The sequence below is a fragment of the Triticum aestivum genome, chromosome 2B, assembly GCF_018294505.1.
Source record: "Triticum aestivum cultivar Chinese Spring chromosome 2B, IWGSC CS RefSeq v2.1, whole genome shotgun sequence".
NCBI classification, from domain to species: Eukaryota; Viridiplantae; Streptophyta; class Magnoliopsida; order Poales; family Poaceae; genus Triticum; species Triticum aestivum.
This window is the reverse complement of record NC_057798.1, coordinates 757894396-757900808: the sequence shown is the minus strand read 5'-3', so window position 1 is coordinate 757900808 and position 6413 is coordinate 757894396. Positions and strand designations below refer to the sequence as shown.

The 6413-nt window shown below is 44.5% G+C and overlaps 1 pseudogene; it reads left to right on the top strand.

Annotated features, from left to right (window-relative positions):
• Nucleotides 1-2046: 2046 nt before the first annotated feature.
• Nucleotides 2047-5883, top strand: LOC123047189 (dehydration-responsive element-binding protein 2B-like; annotated as a pseudogene).
• The last annotated feature ends 530 nt before the right edge of the window (nucleotides 5884-6413 follow it).

Here is a 6413-nt window from a genome sequence, read left to right as displayed (position 1 = left end):
CTTGGGTTAGCGGGTTGTAAATGGGCTATATGAGAACATGCCGTTAACAGGCTTTACATGGGCCGGCCCGCCACCTTTTGACCAAGTCAAATGGTCCGGCCTTTTCACAGGAATGGGCCTCTGTTGGGCCATGCCACGTATCGACGTATCATAGGCGCCTTCCGTCCAATGAGTGGATGACATCTGTCCCAACGGTGAGCTGACACGTGTTTCCTCCAGCCAATGATGATTTTACACGTGGAACATCCCCATTGGTCGGGGCTGTTAACGGGTTATCGGATCCAAAAACTGACATGATAGCTCAACGGCGTTCCGTTACGATGGATGCCACGTGTCGGTCACCCTTGACAAAAGCACTTCTGTGACACGCGATTTATCGTCATGGAAGTGGACACTTCCGTGATGATAATTTTGGTAATGTCATGGAACACTTCTACGACAGCACAGGTATGACTATCTTGATTCTGTCATAAATTTGTCATGGATGTACATGCATGACAAAAAACGCGACCTACTGTGACAAACACGTATCATCACGGAAGTGTATTTTTTTGTAGTGTTTTGAGAAGACATGATTACTTTGATTAGTATGCTTGAAGTATCACTATTTCTTATGTCAATATGAACTTTTATTTTGAATCATTTGGATCTGAACATTCATGCCACAATAAAGAAAATTACATTGAGAATTATGCTAGATAGCATTCCACATCAAAAAATCTGTTTTTACCATTTACCTACTCGAGGACGAGCAGGAATTAAGCTTGGGGATGCTTGATATGTCTCCAACGTATCTATAATTTTTTATTGTTCCATGCTATTATATTACCCCTTTTGGATGTTTATAGGCTTTATTTTACACATTTATATCATTTTTGGGACTAACCTATTAACCAGAGGCCCAGCCCATATTGTTGTTTTATTAACTGTTTCAGTATTTCGAAGAAAAGGAATATCAAACGGAGTCCAAACGGAATGAAACCTTCGTCAGCGTGATTTTTGAAAAGATTATGATCCAGGAGACTTGAAGTGCAAGCCAGGGGAGCATCGAGGAAGCCACGAGACAGGGGGGCGCACCCACCCCCCTAGGCGCGCCCTACCCTCTCGTGGCCCCCTCGAGGCTCCCCCGACCGTCTTCTTTCACCTATATAAGCCTACGTACCCTAAAAACATCGAGACAGAAGATAGATCGGGAGTTCCGCCGCTGCAAGCCTCTGTAGCCACCAAAAACCTGTCGGGAGCCTGTTTCGACACCCTGCCGAAGGGGAATCCATCACCAGTGGCCATCTTCATCATCCCGGCGCTTTCCATGACGAGGAGGGAGTAGTTCACCCTCGAGGCTGAGGGTATGTACCAGTAGCTATGTGTTTGATCTCTCTCTCTCGTGTTATCTCTATGGCACGATCTTGATGTATCGGGAGCTTTGCTATTATAGTTGGATCTTATGATGTTTCTCCCCCCTCTACTCTCTTGTGATGAATTGAGTTTTTCCTTTGAAGTTATCTTATCGGATTGAGTCTTTAAGGATTTGAGAACACTTGATGTATGTCTTGCCGTGTTTATCTGTGGTGACAATGGGATATCACGTGCCACTTGATGTATGTTTTGGTGATCAACTTGCGGGTTCCGCCCATGAATCTATGCATAGGGGTTGGCACACATTTTCGTCTTGACTCTCCGGTAGAAACTTTGGGGCACTCTTTGAAGTACTTTTGTGTTGGTTGAATAGATGAATCTGAGATTGTGTGATGCATTTAAAACAAAACAGAAGCTAGCCAACTCGCTCGTAGGAAGCTCCCCCGTTGTGAACCTTCGTTAGTCGTTCGATTTGGGTCAGTGTGGTCTTTTTTCCACTGCTAGCCGTTGAATCCTCGCTGGGAATTGATGTGTCTCATTTTCACCGCGTGGTGAAATCTGGACGGGGTATGACCTGTGGGCTCGGGCTGGATCCGATTGGCTGGGTGCCAGCTTTTCGGGCGTGGGCAGTCGCACGGCATGCGCGCGCGAGTCGAAACCCTAGCCACCAACCCTTTTCTTGTCGAGCCCGTGCCCACTCCACCTCGTTCTCCTCCCCGCTCACTCCTATCCCCCCATGCCGCCGCCCCCCTTTCTCCCCACTCTCCTCTGCCGCCTCCTCTCCTTCCCCGCGCCTCCGGCCTCCTCCCTCCTCCCTCCTCCCTCTTCCTCCCTCCTCTCTCGTTCCTCATCACAGTAGACCATCTCCCGTCACGTAGGCCCCATGGTGGCAGCCGCATCGGGGTGGAGGCGCAGCAGGTGTTGGTGGAGCGGAGGATGTGGGCGGGCTCCCGTCGCTGCTCCATGATGGCGGCCAGTTCAATTTGTAGCGGCAGAAACCCGTGGCGAACTCGGGAGAGGAGAGGAAAGCGACGGTCTAGCCTGCGGCGTTCGGCAGAGAGTGATGGGGACGGCGGCGCTGGGCAAAGAGAGATGGCGGCGAAGATGGCGGTGGTGCTGAGTAGAGAGAGATGATGTCGGCGGCAGAAGCAACTGGTCTCTCCTCTTCACATCATAGATGAGGGCGCGGGCTACAGGAACGCGAGGATTGGAAACCTTTTCCTCCATAATCTTACCGAGGTGCTCCACAACTCGACAAGGAGAGCAACCTGCATGAGGTTTGCATATTCCCTTCCCTTTTTCTGAATCTAATTTTCTTTAAGTTCCTCAGTTATGCGTAGGATTACTTGCTAACCTGTACCATAGCCATTTTTCAATGTTCTCATATAGAATTTTCTTTGGTGTGTGCTTTGACGTTTTTGCAGGCACCTGAAGTGTGGGAAGAATAAAAAGTAATTCAATCGTTAGGTGTATTGTCCAGATGAGTCCTTCCTGTGCTACAAGGTGAGCTGAACACAATCTAGGCCTCAAGTTTCTCCTGTCCTTTATAGTGCATTGTTATTTCCGTGAGGTTCACATGTAATTTGTTCAACTATAGTACTCAGTGAATGAGACAAGGCATTACTGCATTTTATGTCGTGGTGTTCAGCTGCAGGAATTCAGTTTGTTTCTGTTTTTTTTGAAAGTCATAGATTGTTTTATGCCAGAAACAGGACAAGTAATGCTCTAACCTTGGAAGCAAGAATGGTCTAGATTTCATATAGAAAGCCGTGGAATACTTCGCATGTGTCCATTCAAATATATGGAGCTGATCTGTATTTGTTGCTTCTGTGCACACTATGTTTCATATGAATTTGTAGGAGAGAAACTCTATAATGGTAATGAAGCATTGTCGATATTTACTCTATTGCTCTAGGATCGAACAACTGGAACTGGAAGCCATGAGAGCCGCCCGAGGAAGAGGGTGACAGCGCAGGTTGGATGCAGTGGAAGCGAGTGAAGACGCGGGGTGGAAGAGGGTATGCCTATGGTCGTCGCCTTCCGAGATGACACGACCGAGCGATTCCGATTTCTCTCATTCCTTGCCTCAACGACATGCTCTGCTTCTTGAGCTTGCAGGTTCTGGCCTTTCTCTTCTTCTCTTGTTGGTTTGCACTCCAATCAAGCCATGGTGCATATTGCCTCAGATTTACATATTTGAGTGTGCTTTTATACATCAATTTTGATTTGTTTGTTTTTCATCTTTTTAGGGATATGAGGAGAGAGCTCTATTGTTGGCAGTGACTGCATCATTTCCATTTTTAAATTCATTCAGTACCATCTCCATAGAACGTTTGTACGAGCATGGGACCATGTGTATGTCTCCCTAGGATGAAAGTTGTTAACTTCAGTCAAAACCATCAGTTTGTATGTGTATCCTGCCCTTGGGGTCTGTTTGTTTCCTGGATTAGGAGCGATGCTTATGTCACCTAGCATAGAAGTTGGTAACTTCAGTCGGTACTAAGTTGGCTGGACCTATGTAACTTGTTCTGCTGTTGCATCATGTTGTCAAATTGTTGTCTTGTCTGTCAGTTTTGTTAGTTTATTATCTACTCCAGTCTCTGATATGTCTTGTTTGTCAATTTTTTAGTTTATCCAGTCTATGATATGTCTTGTTTGTTAGTTTATCCAGTCTCTAACATGTGTTGTCATGTTTGTCTTTTCTTTTAGGTAACTAGAACTTGTGGAGCAGAGGAAAGTACCCGGAGTCACGTTCTCGTCAAACCAATAGGTATGCTGCTTTGATCACTCCTGTAAACAAAAGCATGATTTATAATTGAGATGGGTCCCTTACGTTTTTATCTGGAAAAGTCAGCAGGAATAACTGTTTGTGTTTTAGCAGGAAGCAGTAATCATCCCTGTAATGAATATGCACTCTTGGCGCGACAAAACCCCAAGGGAGATGCGCCATCAGTGGCATCGATTCTGCGGTGTGTAACCGTTCTATGTCTGGCTGCTCTATCTATTATAGAGCATGTTAGCTATGACTAAGAGTTCCAGCCAACCTTTTGACCGTTTTGCCTTATCATTCTAATAGTTGGTTTCATGGTGGCTGCTATTGAACCATTGTCTTGCTGTTGGTTGATGGTATCACTCTTCGTGGATGTGATCTCATTTAAACTGACTCTAGGTGTTGTTGAACAGTTTCGTACTAAGGGTTCCAGCCAACCTTTGGACCATTTTGCCTTATCATTCTAATAGTTGGTTTCTCAGTGGCTGCTATTGAACCATTGTCTTGCTGTTGGTTGATGGTACCACTCTCTTAGGATGTGATCTCACCTAAACTGACTCTACGTATTGTTAAACAGTTTTGTAGTGGATAGTTTTTGCCATGTCCTTTCTGATTTATCAGTCTTCAAGTCTCAGGGTCTAGAAGTCAGGTTTCATCTTGTTTTTTTTGTCATGTTACTAAACTCATTTAGGGTTAGGATCAGATTAGTAGATTTAACATGGTATCGTTTTCTGTGGAGATGGTATGTCCGCAAGGAAGTTTATATGTCCCATTGTTGTACATCTGTTCCTGTGGGGATGGTCTGTTCGTATACATTTACTAACAGTTTAGTCATTGGACAAAAATTTTCTATGGAGATGGTCTGTTTAGGTGCTTCAATTGTTTTGTGTTCTTTATTGATTGTACCTTTTTCTTATATTGGGTGAAAAAAAATCTGAAGAGAATATAAGGTACTAACTGCTGCTCTGCTCTTTGTTCTACAGGGAAAAGCAACCTCGGAGATCACGTGATGGGCCTAATTCAGTCTATGAAACGATAAGGCGATGGAAAGAAGTGAACCAACAACTGGAGCATGATCAAGAGGGTGCAGAGAGGGCGAGGAAGCCACCTGCAAAGGGTTCAAAGAAGGGTTGTATGCAGGGGAAAGGAGGACCTGAGAATACACAATTTGGATTCCGTGGTGTAAGGCAACGTACTTGCGGGGAAGCGGGTTGTTGAAATTCGGGAGCCAAATCGGGTGAGCAGACTCTGGTTGGGAACGTTCCCCACTGCTGAGGATGCTGCCCGTGCTTATGACGAGGTAGCCAGAGCAACGTATAGCGCACTGGCTCGTACCAACTTCCCTGCTGTACCAGCGGCAACTGAAGGTGTTGTACGTGGTGCTTCAGCATCATGCGAGCCTACTACAACATCCACCAACCACTAGGATGTTGCTTCTTCCTTGGCGCGACAAGCTCAAGCTCCTGAGATTTACTCCCAGCCAGATGTGCTTGAGTCCACCGAATCAGTTGTGCTGGAGTTTGCAACCAACCACTCGGAATGATAGTTAGTTTTAGCAGGAATTAGTGGTTCGTCGCAATTTTTCTAGGTCCAACAATATAGAATGGTGAGCAGTTACTAGAGATGTAATTAGAAAAATGCACTTAGGTGTGACACTCTACATGGTTACCTTCTTTAGCCCCAGTTATTGATATCATATTTAGATACACTCTGCCAAGCAGAATCTGTGTTTTTATATACTTCCAGATTCTAATTTACCGCTCTTGATTTTAGCGGGGATATTCCTTCATTAATTAGTTAGCTATCAATACTCACCAATTTTTGAATATTTTCCATGGCTAAATTTAGTCCGACATTTCCACTCTGAACAAGCCATGGTGCATATTGCCTCAGATTCTCTTATTTGAGTGTGCCTTTATACATAAATTTTTATTTGTTTGTTTTTCATTTTTTTAGGAATATGAGGAGAGCTCTATTGTTGGCAGTGACTGCAAACATTGACTCCTCTTCGCTGGACAGGGAAAACAAAAATAATAATCTAGCAGGTAGTAAAATTACATGGTTGATCTCGGTTTTGTACATGTTAGGTTAGCATTATGAGTTCTACTTCCCATAAGAGAGTGTATTTTAGTGCTGCAGATTGTTTCTATTTTATAGCAAAAAGCCAAATCATGTTGTGCATTGTAAATCATGAAAAACTTGTTGTTTATTGTCACTTCTATATCTGTTATAAACTTTTGTTCCCAGTGTGGTACCTGTCAATCTTGGTTTACCCTTCCATTGCAGC